The sequence below is a fragment of the Lingula anatina genome, chromosome 6 (genome assembly GCF_051362555.1).
Source record: "Lingula anatina isolate TDL-2025a chromosome 6, LinAna3.0, whole genome shotgun sequence".
Classification (NCBI taxonomy): domain Eukaryota; kingdom Metazoa; phylum Brachiopoda; class Lingulata; order Lingulida; family Lingulidae; genus Lingula; species Lingula anatina.
In genome coordinates, this window is record NC_141772.1 from 22,955,306 (window position 1) to 22,969,128 (window position 13,823).

Sequence of the window (13,823 nt, forward strand, 5' to 3'; positions counted from 1 at the left end):
GCTGTCATGGTTGATTTAATCAAGAGGAGCTCATGTTAACAGCTGGCGATCACACCTGACCCGACTACCAAAGATGATCAAAATTAACTGCTTTAATAGCAACAAGGATACATTAAGTAACACAATTTGGAGACATTAAGTATAATTTTAATATAGAGTCAATATTAAACATAGGAAGTAAAATTGGTGACATAGAGATCTGTATTTCTTATCAATTTTTTTTAAATGGTGAAATTAACAACAGTATATCCAATTACAAAAAAGGAAGAATAATCTTAGAAAAATCTTAGAAAAAGACCAGAACAATTCAGCTGTAGAGAAAAGAGGTCTTTATAATCACAAAAACTGCATAGGCTGATAAATAAAATGAAATTGCCACAGAGAATCTGGAATTCACATGAGATGCCTTTTATTACAGAGATCAGATAAAAAAACATCGTCTGGCTTTTAACCTTTGGAATACCTCAAGTTGTCTAAAGATGTAACAGCTTTGGCTTCCTTCCTCTCTTTATCCCAACATGCTTCGATAGAGACTCGGGTCATCTTACATACAACATGACTACGAAATTCCAATAAAAATACCTGCAGACAGGATTTCTGCCAATTTGTGTTTTTTGGGGATTTTCTTTTTTTTGTGGAAACCTTTTGGATATACTTCCAGGAATCTTGTTCGTACTTCCCAGCAAAACAGAGAACAATTTTGATCAAACTAAAACTAAAAGTATGCTGGGACGCACTTTTCTGTTTTCTGATATTTCTTATCTCAGTTATCAAAATATTAATTTTTTTATTCTGGCTGCAAAAACCACTCTACTATGATCTAGCATATTGACCTATATCTGCCTTTTTTTCATTCATAATTTTCATCCCAGTCAAGCTGCAAATTGTTAATCTAGATCCATCATTCTAATCGGGTTTAGTTCAAGCATGTTGCAAAAATTGAACTTGCCGAAAAAATGTATAAAACCATTCAACTGTTTCTAATTAAGGTATTGTAGTCCGGTGGCTTAAGGAAAAAATCGTGACACGGCGGATAAAAGCACCAAATTTTGCATGTGGGTACCTTTTGACATTCTAAATCAAATTAGAGCCGTAGCCCACGGAAAAAATTTACCGTTTGGCCAAAAAATCCAAAATGGCCGCCAATTTATTGAATTCTTTAGAAATATGTTCATACCTATGTTGATTTTTATCAAATAAATTATTTTCTCAGAGTTTTCCACACCCTTATTACCCATTTTATTCATATATGTCAGATAGCAAACAAGTTCCCTTGGACTTTTTGAAAAAATCCAAGATGGCTGTCATTTGCCATAGAAACAGCCATAGGAATACTAGTGCACAACTATTACCAGCTAGAAGGATACGTTGTCCACTATCAAATTAAGTCTGTTTCTCAGATCTTTGTTACCCACATAATATGTTTGTGGTGAGTAACTACGAAGTGTTCTTGGGCATTTTGGAAAATCCAAGATGGCTGCCATGTGCCACAGGAATTCTAGTATACGGGGAATTCAACTAATGGCAACTGGAAAGATTAGTTTTTCACTATCAAATTAAGCTGGTTTCTGAGTGTTTTCCACATCCTTTCTACCCAAACAATATGTATGTGGTTAGTAACTAACAGTATTCTTGGGCATTTTGAGAAAATCCAAGATGGCCGTCATATGTAATAGGAATACTTCTAGTATTACAAAGGGTTGGAACTAATGCCAGCTAATTCACTATCAAATTCAGTTTATTTTTTTAGTGTTTTACACATTATTATTACACTGTGATACATATCTAGCAGGTAATAAATGTGCATATTTGATCATTTTGAGAAAACCCAAGATGGCCGTCACTGGCCATAGGAATACTACTGGAATTACAACCGCACATCCATGGCTTTTCATCTACTACCAGGGTGAATTTGTTTTTGCTTATCAAGTTTTGCCCATCCTTATTAGTCCTATGATATATATCTGGTGGGTAAATACTGTGTATCCTTGGATCTGAGAAAAAGATACCTACAATTTAACATAGGAATACTAATGGGTGGGTTTCAATTGCTGCTAGAGAGGCATATGGTTCATTATACAATTACATTTCCATGGGTTTGTTTTAAAAATAATTTATGGTTTTCATTCCATTTATTATTACCCCTATGATGTATACCTGGTCTGTGGCATGTGTGTATCTTTGGGTATTCTGAAAAAATTCAAGATGTCTGCCTTTTGTCATTAGAATATTCGAACACATAATCAAATAATGCTAGAGATACACCGAGTACGATTTAAATGTAGTTAACTTTGGGTCGTTTTTAAATGTTTTTCATATCCTATGAAAGACTATGTGTGTTTTGAAAGTGTATATATCCTTGAGTATTATTCGGAGAAAACCCAAGATAGCTGCCAGTTGTCATAGGAATATATCATTCAAATGCACATAGGTGTCAATTAATAGAACAGTTCAAATAAAGCCGTTTGATGTTTAAACATGTTGACATCCTTATTAACCTTACTCTTTATAAATCTGGTGTGTAGCAAGTGTGCATCTTGCATATTTGAGAAAATTCAAGATTGCTGCAATTCACAATAGGAATAGTACAGTCAACTACTGCCAGAGAAACATTGGGTTCAATATAAAATGAATTTTGTTTCTCGGTATTTCCCACATTCTTTTTGGACTTTTAGATATCTATCTGGTGGGTAACAAGTGTATACCCTTAAGTATTTTGAAAAAATATCATGATTACCCTCATTTGCCTTAGAAGTGCCTATAAAATCTAATGCACCAGTTTTCCTATGAGGAAAAGAAGGCCATCTTGGATTTCCCCAAAATGATAAAATATGGACATTAATTACCTAACAGATATGTGTCATGGGATAATAATACTAAAAAAAAAAAAGAATAACAACTGAATTCAGCTTCATTTTATTTGTAAGCCTATCTCTCACAGGTATTAACTGAACCCCACCTTCTACGGCTAATGGCAGCCATTTTGTTTTGTTTTGTTTTCAAAAAGGATACACATAACATTCTCATCACATATGTATTACGTTAATTAAAAAGATGTGGAAAATACTCAGAAACAAACCTAATTTATCAATTAATATTATATCTCCATGGCAGAAGAAGCCCTATGTGTATACTAGTATTCCTTTGATATGGGGGCCATCTTGGATTTTTCTCGAATTGCCTGTGAATAAAGGTTAGTTACTCCCCACAAATATATTATTTGTGTAATAAGAAACAAAATTAATTAGATAGTGGGCAATGCATCTTCCTAGTTGGCATTATTTAGTTGAAAACCCTTGTACATGTTCTAGTATTCCTATGCCATACGGCGGCCATCTTGGATTTTTCAATAAGTCCAAGGACACTAGTTTGTTATCTGACACATATGCATAATATGGGTAATAAGGATGTGGAAAACATTGAGAAAATACTTAATTTGATAAAAATCAACATAGATATGTATATATTTCTACAAAATTTCACAAATTGGCGGCCATTTTGGATTTTTTGGCCAAACGGTAAATTTTTTCCGTGGGCTACGGCTCTAATTTGATTTAGTATGTCAAAAGGTACCCACATGCAAAATTTGGTGCTTTTATCCGCTGTGTCACGATTTGGCCATTTTTTTGCCCTAAGCAACCGGACTATTGAGGTGGGGAATTCACTTATTTGTCTGAACTTTTTTGCTAACACATAAGTAAATGAACAAGGACCTCAGCTATTTCTTATATTGTCAGCATTTCGAGCATACTGGCATATTCAAAACTCCCTACATGTAATAATTTACTTATCCCATGGTCAGCCTTGATTTTACTATTTGCTCATCCCATAAACGAAAGTCTAATGGACTACACCTAATAATAAAAATTGCATATCTGATGAAAACAGCTGCTACAGAATCATTGACATACCCTTAAAGAAATATGTAATTTTGTCTTGTTACATTAAATGTATTGTTCCTCCAAGCACTGTATGGCCCATGCTGCTTGTATATGGAATTTAGTTATAACTGCACCTAATTACTTGAATTTTTTTCCTTTAAAATTCAAGCCATGAAACAATCTGTTGTGAACCTATTGCAGCTTGCACATACTGTACAGCCATTCTCGTACCAGGTGATAGAATATCTGAGTTCTGTCTTCACCATCTAATCTCACACATGCTGCTATAAGAGGCCACACCGATGCAGACAAGTACAGACTAAAACTTGATCACAAGTTTTTTCCCATTTTCGTTCAATGATCTATGACTCTTGACGTAGGAGATGTCAGCTTGTTTCAGTGAATTCATAGCCAACAGTATTAATGTAGAGAGAGAGAGAAGGGGGGAGAAAGAAATTAAAAAAAATACTCACGCATGTACCCATTAAAGCCCCCTCTGAAGAGGTAGGACAGGTAGTTACAAAAATAAGAGGAAAAAACTTTTATGACAACAAACATGCATGAAATTGCTACCCTCAGTGAAATGACCAAAAAAGAATAGATGACATATAATTTAAAAATACAGTAAATCAAAGTCACAAACTGAGAAAAGGCTAAATGCCTACTTTAAATGTTTTAACTCCGAGGCAAATTTCCTTTACATTTTGAAAAAGAAACAAACAAAACAAAACAAAAGAAAACAATGTCAACAGCTCTGTTTAACGACAATAGCAACTGAAGACTCTGTGCCTCTTACAAAGAGAAGACAATAAAATTGTTGCCTGCGGTGATTGTTCCAGCGCAGGCAGACACACGGCTCCTGCCGTTATTTCAGGCCATCACTAGTAAACTGTTTAACAGGAAGAAAGAGTGTCATTTAGGGCACAGGTCAAGTGGTTTAAGTCATTTAAAAACAGATTATTTCTGCTATGTGACAAGAGGCTGGGTGTGACACGCTCCCCGCGGAAAACTGGTGACAAGTGGACGCGAGTCTTTGACAACATCGTATTTATCATACCGATGCTGACATGTGGAGGGGAGACATTAAGGCACCCCTGATGACAGATGTATGACACTGACATTCTGACACTGGGGTGACACAACAGACAGTAGACTTGTAGGGTGTCTTGATGACAGGTGTGACAGTGACAGACAGACAGACAGACAGACACCAGGGTGATACATCAAGACAAGACACTTGCAGGATGCCTTCAATGAAAAAGCTTTTAAGCTATAACAGATGGACAGGCAACAAGGAAGAGATGATATTCTGTTACTGAAACATAAAAGAAAATTAATAAATAATATTTAATCAATATCAACTGAAAATACCAAAGTTAGAAATTCTCGACACACAGAGGTCACAAAGTACTCTGAATGTGGACACATCTGACAAAGTATACCATTTCAAAACCCATTAGACACAAGGCAGCCCATATCCTCTCCAACCTATCAGATATACAAATATTTGGATCAGTTGCAGTAATATTCCTGTTACTATACATCGCTACCACACCCTATTGTAGAGATGGACACATTATTGCTGGTCGCATTCACTGGGATGAGATCTATGACGGAGTAAAGAGAGAGTATGTCACACATGGGTTTTTATCGTAGGATATTGTACTGAGTTCACAGTTTGCTGTCAGGAAATCAACTACTCCTGCTAAGTGCAATATACTTTTTGTTCCCCTGTTGATAACACACAATGACATGTAGTATTATTTTTCAAAGGCTGCATATTTGAGGGGAAATGATATTGTGTATTGCTTTACATCGTGCTGAGCTATAAGCTTAAGGACAAGATAGTGCAATTCTCAGTATCAAATTAATAATTTATTGATCACCATCAAAATCTCCAATTCTAAGTCAACCCATTTCTGACTTATCCCGAAAATTTTATCCAAATCCATCTATAAATATTCAAGTTAGGCTCCCAGTACTAACAAACCAACCTAGGCAAAAACATAACCTGTTTAGTGGAGGTAAATATGACCGGTTCAGAGCTCAAGGACCTGATACCCCATGTGACCTGGTCTACAAAAATGACAAGAAATCAGATAGAGCACAAATATATAAGAAATAGTAAAAGATACCAGGGGCTCGAGAATGACACTAATGAAATTCTGAGTTAACAGATGTTGCCGGAGATTCTGTTTCTTTTGTAGAGTCACATCTTGGACTATTTTGATTAATGGAGGATTTCTAGTTATTATTGGCCAGGTAGTAAGTACAACCAGTGCTGTACAGAGGATCAGCACACGACACGCTGAGAAAGGAATGTCTATGCATAATGACAGCTACATATTTCTTCTTTTTTTTTTTTTTTTTTTTTTTAATAACAAATCTGGAATCTTGTAAATCTTCGGGACTAGACAACACAATGTGTTGACTTTTTTTATAAAAATCCCCCCCTCCCCCCCCCCCCCCCCCCCCCCCAAAAAAAAAATTGTCATAAAGTGCTTTACTTGTATTTCTCTTATTTTGTATTGATCAAAACCTGGAAAACTTTAAATTCTGCCACTGTAGCATAACTAATCAAGAATCATTGCAAGTCGAAAGTCAGACAAACACTTTATCTCCGATAACCCCTTATTTTACCACAAATATGCTCTGTTTTGATTTCATCTCCAAGATTAAATATCATAAGTGTCTTCAGCATCTTATAAGTATTTACCCTAAAGAACCCTGTGGTAGCAACTTATCACTTAATTTTACCACAACAATGTCATTTTTAGAATTTTTCTCTTGGTCACATGTCACCTGATCGTTTCTTCGTGTTATCAACCTTTTAGTATCAGTATCCTTATCACCAATATTAGGAATCTGACACCATGTTTATTGTCATTTTTGTAATGAACATGTACTTTTGTTACTTCCCATCAGTAACACAGATTGACACCAAAAAAATCGAAGCTGATAGAAATGAGCTTAAAATTCATGATAATCTTCAGTGCATTTACTTGCCAGTTCATCCAAAACACCTAAATCCCCCATAAGTTACACAGCTATCCTGGTTCATCTTTACCAAGATTTCTAGTTAAGAAAGTAAATTTCATCTTAACAATATCATCGAAAAGACACGACTCTCATTAACAACACCAGCAATTAAAACATATCAATCAAAACTGTCAAGACAGATAGCAGACGAAACCCATGAACTTGTGACACAATAATAGAACCACAATGAGATGAAACATTTTTCTCACTATCATAAAGGCAAGAACCCCAGACACAGATAACTAAAATTGAACATTTGATAATTAGATAATTGGCATAGCTCCTTTTAAGCCAATCAGTTAGAGATCTTCTGCAGATAATTACAACATAATTATTACATACAGAAGAGACATAATCATTAATATCGCCACTATAACCTAAAGATCCCATGAACTGAAATTAATTGGTATTTTTTTATCAATGTTACATGCTGCACTCCTCAAATTAAGCAATGTATCGTACATCTTACAACACTTCAAACATAATTACATCACTGTAAAAGAACAAATGAGGAAATCCCTGAACCCTCGACACTATTAACACCCTTAAATTACTTTCCCTACGTCTTATATTAAGGAACTTGTTTGTATCATGTTCTCTGTCCTGTGAGACAGTGAGATATTAATTGATATAAAAAAGAAGGCTGACAAACATTAACCACACATTATGGGTGTCAAGAGCTGGACCCCTTGGGTCAAATAAAGCATATTAAGACATTAACTCAAGAAGGATAATGATTTTATTGGTGAGTTAAGGGGTAATACCATGGTCTTGACATAATTCATTAAACACATTTTAAGATAAATGCAATAGCTTGGTCATTTTCACTTTTTTAATACATATTTTCAATATTATGTAGGTTTTTTAAATGCTGACCATGTCCAGAAAGGTGAATGTTAATGTCAAAGAGGTTATGTTTTCCACGTCAAAAACGGGAGAGGGGGGTCTGTACAAATCGGCTGAACTCTCATACATCATTAGATGATAAGAACATTTAGGACTTCTGATAGCAATCAACCCTCCACCTCCACAGAAAATCTCCCGTTGATAGGGTATCTTGGAGATAATAAGGGTAAAGTGTCAAGTGCCATGTGTCAAAACTCAGCCCCGCCAACACAAATACACTCTGCTCCAGAGCAGGACAATTTTTTTCACAAAGCAAAGAGTGACATGTGATAGACACACACATGTTACATTACCTTTCCCCATCAAACATGTTTGCTAAGGTGTATAAAGAGAGAGAGAGAGAGAGAGAGAGAGAGAGAGAGAAGAGAGAGAGAGAGGAAGGAAAAAAAGAGTGAGGGGGGAGAGAGAGAAAGAAGGGAAGAGGGAAAGAGGAAGAGAGAAAGAGAGAGAGACTGACACATGTCAAGGCATATCTATTGGCCAGAGAACTTGACAAGGTGAGATATGGTATTGACTTCTTCACATTAATCTGCGTCTTTATTTGTTCAGGGAGGCAAACTGTCACAACAAACCTTCAAAATGCCCTCTACTTTGTAATCAACTGATCAATAGTGAGATTTCCGTGTTTACAATTTAAGGGATCATACTTTCAAATTGCCAGGTCTCCATAGAAAGCATTAAGCCTTGGAAGTAAGGTGTTCTGTTTAGGTTATATCAGGGTCTCTTTGAACAGAGTACATGTAAAGTCAGCAAGGACTGGAGCCTACAAAATCATCATGTTCATGTATTACTTGGACTTTTAAAAGTATTAATGATTATCCATACACATGTATCTAATACACTAGACTCTTTAAAGTTTCTAATTTAATTTTTAACCTTAATTTAAATATACATTAACCAGGGATTAACATTTCCTAATCATTGAGAACATTTTTTAGAAATATATATCTTTGTGAAATTCAAAATGACGAAACATCTGAACAACTGAAAAAATTGGCCACAAGTGTCACTTTTTTCCTCAAATAAACTTATCAGTTTAGTTAAATTAATTGACTTGGAAACATTGCAAATATGTCAAATGTCAAATTGCAAATATTACAGCTACATAATAAATCCCTTCTGCTTTCTCTTTTACTTAAAACTCTGCTTTCTGTGTTTTTTAAAATTCTTGTTCATACATCTTGAGGGTTAAGTTTTAAGTTTCAAGGGCCTTGCAACTGTGTGCATTTTTAAAATTCAGTTTCCCAGCCTTACTATTCCTTACAGGGGCCAGCATTTTGATAAATTTCACAGGCATGATCAAAGATAAACCCACACCAGTGGTCCCTAAATGATTTGATTCTTGTTTCTTTAGTAAACTGAACATTTATTTTTATAACATCAAAGGGGAACACCTTGCTCCATTATGGACATATAATGATAGAAAAACACAGTGAAAGCAACGTAGTTGACTTCCCCTTGAAATTTACCTGCGCCATTCATTCTTAGCATAATTTGTGTTTGATCGAAGGTTTGTCTTTTGTTTAACCTGTTTTGAGAGCTTGTTGGTTTAGAAGGGGCACCATAGCGCAAGGTCAGGTGTAATACATATTTGTCAAAAAGGTTAACAATATACAAGAGTCAAACTTCAGGTGAAAATATTCAAATTATGAGAATCAAAGGAAAAGGCAGGAACACTACAGGAAGCACAAACAAATTGCCCAAATTCTTGTCATTGCTTGGAGATCCTGATCTGCTTTCAAAGTAAACCTCCACCTTGGTATGATAGCAAAAATTTTGATTGGAAATAATGTTATATTCTCCATTTTCATATAGCTAAAAAAATGTTTCTCATCTTACATAAGAGATCGTCTTTTAAAGCACAATTCATTTCAGTTAAAGGACAAAATAAGCATTCTCTGCTGCACAATGCATACTTCCTGCCTTTAAAAACAGAAAATACAGGGGAAAGATGAACACAGAGTTACTGAGTACTACTTTTAAACACTGATCTCATCATTTAAAAACTCAGTCATGCGTTTTATTCTCAAAACAATGGTTGCTTCTTTTTTTCTAAAATTAATTTTGCTATTTATATATTTTCTATCATTTAAATTTTTCATATATCATTTAAATAAAGAATGGCCCTTCTTAAGGCCAAAATCAATCACATGTGATTACTTAGTGTTTTGCTATTTAACTTATTTACCCCAGTTAGAGGAAAGAGCACTAAACGGTCATTTAATGTTTCTTTGCTTACAACGCCAAAAAGAAGAGATAAAAGCAAAGAAAATCTCTTACTTAAGTCGCCCTTTCAACTGAAATGCCAAGTCCTTCCAGCTCTCCATTTTAGGTTAAAAAAAAATGTCAACCTGACACCCGCAGGCCTAACAATACAATCACTACCAATAACTGAGCCAAAACATCCATCCCATTAGCAATTACACGAAAGTTTTTTTAACGCAGTATTTTTTTCAACTTTTATTCAATTTTCCATCAGCATCATTCTTTAACTGACCACAAGCCTAGCAATAGAACAAACGCCACCTAGCGAACCATCAAAACATCCTGGCCATCATTTCCAGGCCACAATAACCAACAAAACAAAATGTTCCCAAACAACGAAATACAAAGTTTACCCACTTTCCTCTAATAAACCCCAAAGAATGCAATACCTTCTTCTCAAATTAATACACTAAATGCCACAAACCTCCGCAAAACAAACACCACGAAAAAACCTCTACTGCACAGGTGTTGTCTAATAGCCCCGGGGTGATCACAAGTCACGGTGACAGACATCAAAGCCTAGCCTCTGTTTGAATTGTGTTCTCTGTGTTTGTTAACACACAAAAACAGAAGTTTGATGTCATTTACAGTTGGAAACTGGGGACACAGTGGCAATGCACTGGCAGAGCTAAGGATACAGGACACAGATTCATCTCTGCTCAATTTTAAATAAAGGCCCCTAAATGCATTATACTGTTTAATAAACAGCGCACCTGTTTTTCAAAGGGTCAGTATAGAAAACAACATACAATTTACTGTTTTGTGAGCTATGCAATCAAAAAAAATTCACTGCACTGACAAAAAATTATCTTACTTTGCGGGCCAGCACCTGCATTCTTGCCAAACTTATACATTTATGAATTTTCGGGGAAAATATCTATTTAATTTCGCTTTGAAAACCAGGATGAACAAAAGATCTTAAAATTCCATTCACTTCTGGCAATAAAGGTTACAGTTTATGACCTTCTCCAAACATTTATCAAGCCTGCTTTGTAATAAAAGATACTGAATTTGCTAGTAGTAGTGTCTCTGGATAAGAGATTCCTGGTCTAGAGTGTTGTGTCATTTACCCTCCTATATCTGCACTGATCACACCATCACACATTCCTTGTACACACAAATGTCAATCAAATGTCAATTAATGACAAATACTTCACACCTCTCTGGGTAACTGAGACGAGCAGTCACAATGAGGTTGTCACAATGAGGATGTTTGGCATCACCAGGTCCGCAGCCAGCAGTATCAAAAGAGAGATTCTTTTTCTGAAAAAGTAGACTGATTCTTCCCTTTCATTTACCCATTTCGAGAAATAACATAAAACTTGGATCAATTTCGATTCCAAGAGAATGTTTCTGAAGAAAGGGTGTTTTATTTAAATGCTGCCCCATCTCCCCTCCACGTATGGCCAGAGATGGACGTCCTTGTAAAAATGAGACTAACCATCATGTAAATAGGCTTATGTGCCTTCTGTCTGGTATGTGAATCCTGATGCCATGCTTATAACAGCTACCACATGAGGAAATGTACTTATAAAAAATTGCAAACTGTTTATGTACTTAAACTAAAAGAGACAGTGATTACATTTACATCAGCAATATGGTTGTTTATCTGAGATGCCCAATAAGAAACATTAATGTATAAAATTCATCGGAACTTTCTGAAACTGGCTCTGTTTGCTGGTCTGATTGTTTTTATTCATGTCTATTCATTTATTTGTTTACCTGTTCACCTGGATGGTTGTGATTTTAAATGGTATACATTTATTCTTAACTTTTCTCTTAATCAAGCATATAATAAGTCTCCAATTTGTACTTGTTAATCTAACTCGTTCAACATCACATAATGTAACAGGGTCCTCTAAAAAAAACATTTATTTTCTTTCATCTGCCTCAAATAACATTGTGCAAGGCCATTTACAGGTTTAAAGTGCTATTTCCTAAATTACAAACATTTCTTTTACCTCTCCAGGTGCTAACTAAAGACATTTACCATTTACATTTATTAATACATTGAAATTCATTTGCTTTTTTTTTTCTTTTTAAACTTCAATTAGGGATGTCTTTTTTCTACATTAAATGAAAAACACAATTAAAATTTATCATGTTGTCATATTTACCAGGTTCATCTCATACATAAAACAGACTGCGGCAACTTCATGTACTACTACTCTTGAAATACGTGTAAGTAACAGGAGATTTAGGGGGCAGAAAGTCCCTATACAGAAACTTGTCTGTCTGCATGAGGAGCATTTCATTTGGAATTTACCCTTTTTTTTCAAAACCAAAAAAATCTTTAATTGTCTTCAACAAAACAATAGGGTTTAAGATAATTCTTGCCATTTTCTGACAGACATAATTTGTCAGTAGCAAATTAAACAAATTGTGTTTCAACAATGTGTCTTTGAAATAACTGTGACATCTAAACAGATAGACATCTCTATGTTAATTAAAAATTCTCTCCCCAACATTTTTTGCCCAGATCGAGTCACAAGTCCAACAAGAGACTCAGTCTGAATAAGAGAAATGCATCAAAAATTCCAATTTTCTTTTTGTATTCAATTCCAATGTATGCAAGCTTGACTGACAAGGAAACAGCCCAAAAAATTCAATTCTTATAGTGTGCTACATGAAAAAATTTGTCACATTGCCGAATCTATTTCATCAAAATCAAATATGTTACTGATAATTTTGTGGAATACTAAAATATGGACCAGTGGCAGCAATCCTGGAACAGAAAATCCCATTTTATATTTTACAGGCTTAAGCCAGGTGGGGAGGGAGAAGGGGGGGGCAGAAATGGTCAGCCCCGAAATGAAACTGCTACATGGCTAGAGCTCCCCCCCCCCTTCACATACATGTTCTACGTTAAAGTTTTTAGAAACAAAATAACCGTGTGTACTAGGTCTCTGACGTACCACAGAGGTGCACCTAAAGGTCAGGAGGAGTGACACACATGCACATGCAATCCAACAATTATACTAAAATTGACAAAAAGGTGTCACCAAATCTCACACCTGTGTATAATGACAAATTATTTCAAATCATGCGACTTCTCCCACTTACAATGATGACTACAAACAAGGATTTAATTCTAACCAGTGTACATACATTTATGAGATCATTGTCAGGGTCGTGGAGTAAATCAAAATAATGAAGGTCTTATGGGTAACTCTACAGGACGACTTTAACACATTTGACATCATGCCAAAGGGTTTAATTTACAGGAAAAACTCATTCCCCATTTGTAACAACTATCTTGGCAACATAAAAATGACCATAGCATAACTTCGACTGTAAAAATTAAAAAATCCACGTCAACGTGTTGTTCTTATGAAATTCACAAATACTCCCCCTCCTAAGAACCCCCTCATCCTTCCCCCCACCCCCCCACCCCCCACACACCCACCCCACAAGAGCATACTTTGCCACAGTGCTAGAATTATCTTTAACTTACCCAAATTAAACTTAAATCATTGGTGCTTGTATAACACGACCCCAGTCTTTCTTCACCCGATGTGCATGAAATTGCTGATCCCATCTTATGTGGCTGTCTGAGTTCAGTTACAGCCTCTTAAAAGTCAACTTGAAATTCAATGGCCAGTGAACAAAAGCTCTCCTCTTTCACGCTGGCAGACAACGGTGGTTTTGAAACCGCCTGACGTTGTTGCTTTTTATCTGATCCTTTTTTAACCTGGCAGAATTTGGTCCTTCAAATGTCTGGCAGCCACTTAA

The 13,823-nt window shown here is 35.5% G+C and overlaps 1 protein-coding gene across 1 annotated transcript in view; it reads right to left on the minus strand.

The window, feature by feature from the left end:
* Positions 1-13,823, minus strand: part of LOC106163365 (E3 ubiquitin-protein ligase PDZRN3) — a 152,378-nt gene that overhangs the window by 81,363 nt on the left and 57,192 nt on the right. The window lies entirely within an intron of this gene.